We start from the raw sequence: 4559 nt of genomic DNA on the forward strand, positions 1-4559 counted from the left end.
ATCTTAGGTCAGGAATAGCCCAGAGATGGCACTTCTGCATCCTGGTCCACGGGAGACATTGATAATTGGTCAAAACCCCCTTTCTCCTTGAGTTTAGAGACAGCCTCAGTTTCCTTCTCAAGGCCAGGTCCTACACAGTCACTCCATATAAAAGATGTGGCATATATGATGAAACCTTATCACCATCCTAGCTTTATGTTATACCTGGGACTCCATCTCAAACACAGAGCCTGTCAAGAGGTTTTGTATGACTCATTCCTAGTCCTAGAAAAACAATTCCTGGAAAGTCTGTGAAGTTTTCACTGGCTGCATTAATTAGGAGAGATTTGCATATTTTTCTTCCTATACGTATGAAATTGAACCCTCCTTTGTCATCTAAGCTTTGTAGACACAGAATGTGCAGTAGTTAATAGCATGGGCTGTGGCGTCAGATTATCTGGGTTTGATCTTCTAGTGGTATTGTGGGGATTAGATGGCTTAATAAAATAAAGCACATTTAACAGTACTCAGCTTATAGTAATGCTTAGTGAATATTAGCTATTATTATTACTACTATTACACTGTGGCAGAGACCTTATTTAGGAAAATGTTAATTGTTTAAAATGAGGATTGCAGACTTCCAGCTCTAGCAGCAAAAGGGTTAGGTATCCTGAATTATCCTCCGGTTGAAAACAACTGAAATAAATGAATAGAATATAAAGAATATTTAAAAAATACATCTCTGAGCAAGAAAGGAAGGAAGACATTCGCAGAGGTTGAAAACTAAGTGAAAGTGGGAACCTGGAGGGCAAATGAACATCAAAGCAGATTTCATTTGAGGTTATCTGACAAACCTAGGTGACCTTCAGGTTTTATTTTGATGTATACACAGGACTTAGAAGGCAAGAGATAAAGCCTAAGATTGACCTAACTTGGGGGATCTCATAAGAGACCCACACACAAAGCTCAGTTTAAGGTTAAACTCCAAATGAATCTGCTGTGTGGAATGGGACAATAAAGAAACTTGTCTGGTTTGACCATGGTTTGAATGGAGGGAAAAAATCTCTCCTAAGAATTTATAGCCACAAGCCGGTCCTCTCTGGGGTTTGAGCATGAATGAGAAGTCTGAGTTGCAAAAAGAAATGGTGAGCAAATATGTGATTAATATGTGGTTAAATAAAAACATTGTATAAAACAACAACAGTAATAATAATGTCTGATTGGTTAGACAAATCAAAACAGGATAGAACCAAAATACTAGCTAGCCATAGAATTTAAATTCAAGGAGTGATGGCTGACTAGGGTTGAAACATTGTAGGATACATGCAGTGTTTAAGAGGCGGCTAAAAATATTTATGAAATTTAGAGTTTGTTAAGTTTGCATGTTAAAAAAATCTAGATTAACCACAAAAAATATATATACAACAAGCTCCCCCTTTCTTAAATACCTTTTGAAATTCTTCTCAGGTATGATACTTTGGCACTTAAGTAGCATTATCCAAGTCCCTGCAGTTAGATCATAGGGAGAAGCAAAAGTTTTTACAACATAAAATATTCACCAGTGAATTGGCTAATAGTGAAATTAGTCCACACATAAATATCCTTCCCCATCTTATTCTAAGTCCATGGTTGTGAGCATTTGAATGCAAAGTAAACTGAGTGATGAGTAAAAGTGCAAATCTTGCAAGAGAGTCAAGATACTAAGAAGTCTGTAAAAGCGCATTGGAGAATCAGAAAGCTTTTGAAAAAGGAGGCTGTGGCAGATTCAGATCAGTTGACAATTGAAGAAGAGAAAATCAATAAAGATGATAACATGATTAGATGATTCAACGAAGAATGGTTTTGATACACAAGGATTAAGAGAGCCCTTGAGAAGACAGATAAATCTCTCTCAAATTGTATTAAATATGGAAAAAGCTAAGATGTGGGAAAAAGGACTCCAAAATACAGTGACTTAAAGAAGATAGAAGTCATGTCTCTCTGTGAGGCCAATCAGGGATCCAGGCTCCTCCTTTCACCTTGTTGCTCTGCCTTCTAGGGAGTGATGCTTATTTGCATAGACAAAGCTAAATCATGTGGTATATCCTGTGTTTCAGTTCAAAGGAGAACAGAGAGAGGAAGCCTAAGGCAGGCAGTTTCCTTTTAAGCAAGTGATATAGAATATATATTATATTTATCACTTACTCTCACATTCCATTGGGGAGAATCAAATCACATGATCACAACTGCTAGTGAAGCTGGGAAATGTAATCTCTACCTGTATGACCAAGGGTCTAAGAATAAGAGGAGGGACAACTAGTAATCTGCCCCACAAATATTTGTGAAAAATTGACTCTGTGATCATGCTCTGAAAAAAACATGATGTAAGGGGTGATGTACTTATAATTAGGTATGATGAATTATGCCCCACCCAGATCAATACCTGATTCATTTCTTTAACTTAAGAAAGGCCATACATATCATTATTACTCACATTTTGTAAGTCAGGTAAAGTAAACTTATTTTGAGGATTTACTAGATTACTAGGTGCTTAATAGTCTTTGTTTTGTTCTTTTATTTTCCAGTAAAATGACAAGAAAATTCTTATTCCTCCTCCACATCTGTAGTTGGTATGAGCCTTCATGCACAATCTCTGTGTTCAAGAATTGTAACCAACCTAACTTCTATTTTTCTATTTTTAAAACCTCCACTTATTTTGGCCCAGGCATGACAACTTAATTTCAATTCGTAGTTCCTCTTTTTACTCAGATTGCACCTAAGTTCTAGGGGCTTACATAGCACACAGAAATTACTGGGGCTCTGTCTAACCTGGCATTTGCTGGGACAGCCATCATCCATCTGGGCCTCATTCATTCAAAAAACATGTAAAGCACCTACATGTGCCAGGCACTGAGAAACTCTTTAGTCCCTCCTCTTATGGAACATATCTAGTGAATTTTGGTGCATTTTGAAAAAATCTGGCCCAAGAGCAAGGTCAAGCATGCACATGTGTTAGAGAAGTCAATTTAACAGATTGGTTCAAAGCGAGGAGGAAGAAATTAATGACCAAATGAAATTCTGGGGATTATTTATATTTTTCATTTTTAATGCATTCGTCATTCCAGCACAGTCTATGAAAATTGAGAGTTGGTGATATTTAGAAGTCAGAGAGACTTAGAGAGACGGTGATGTGTGTGTGTGTGAGAAAGAGTGGCTTCTGTTTCTCCTGGGGAATTCCTCTTTCGATGTTGGGGTTGGGGAGGAAAAGTGCTACAAGCATTCAGTCCTAATGCAGGAGGGTTTAACCACCTCTTACCACATGACTGTAGCCTTCTAGTCACTGTGGGATATTAAAGGGACTGAGAGCCACAGTTCTGAAAGTTGCTTAGAGTCTCTATGCAGAGAAAAATTACAGCCAGGACGGGCAGGAAACAGAGCTGTATGAGTAAAACACTGTGACGGAAATAAAGTGTCACCATGACAAAGGCTAATTTATAGATTGGCAGAGAGGAAGGGGAGATGGTTATAAGACGGGAGAACAGTGTGGTCAATTAATTGCAAAGGGGTGGCGAGGACCACGTGCGCAGGGGGTCTAGGTGGCAGGGAGGACGGGCCTGGTGGGAGCCGAGGACTGAGTGGGAAAGTTTGCTTCTGTGACCGACCTGTCTCTCCATCTGCTTGTGCCGTACAGCCCTGCAGGTCCACTCCCCCCTCACTCTCAGTTTAATCCCATCACTCTTTACAGCTTCGTGAGTGAGAGCATTGGCTTTGCAGCCAGACGGAACTGAGTTTGAGTTTTAGCTTCACTACTTACCCCCATGTGGCCCTTAACTTTTCTGAACCTCCGTTTCCTTATTGCCTTGCAGGTTTTTGATGATTGTAATGCACCACCATATACAAAGTATCCAGTAGAGTTTTCAAAGTACTCAGTAAGAGTAGCTACTATGGCCATTACAGCCTGCCAGTGAGGTGATGGGTGCTGGAACCAGGGTGGTAAGATGGGGCAAAAAGGGATGAAGGGTTTTAACTTCAGACAGTCTTGAGTTCACATTCCAGCAACATCACTTCCTCTATAGTTCCCATTCTGCAAGGGATTACATGAGATCATGAATATAAAGTTGCTCCACAAGGGCCTGGTACACCAGCAGTGCCTTTTAAAAATGTTTGTTTCCAGAATCTGAAAAAGAATACACACAAACACACACACACACACACGTATATGTACATATACATATATAAACCGAATCACTTTGCTGTATGCCTGAAACTAACACAACATTGTAAATCAACTATACTTCAATAAAAAGTTGTTTGTTTTGGAAAAAAATGAAAAAAAAAAAAGAGTTTGTTTCCTTGCTTATCACTTATCCACTCTTTTTTTCTTTGTTCCCCAGCATGCAGCTTCTAGTCTTCTAGTTACGTGTTTGTGCAAAGAGTAGGACAGTGGACATTGACGAGGGTCATGCCCTGGCGTTCTTGGTGTGAGCCTTTGACCAGCATTACTTTGAGTAGTCTTCCTTTTCACTCACAAAGAATCCTGGTTTGGCAATAAATTACCCTAGTACTACCTTCACCTTTCTGCCCACCAGTCTAGCATTCTA

This window comes from Eubalaena glacialis, chromosome 3 (genome assembly GCF_028564815.1).
Source record: "Eubalaena glacialis isolate mEubGla1 chromosome 3, mEubGla1.1.hap2.+ XY, whole genome shotgun sequence".
NCBI classification, from domain to species: Eukaryota; Metazoa; Chordata; class Mammalia; order Artiodactyla; family Balaenidae; genus Eubalaena; species Eubalaena glacialis.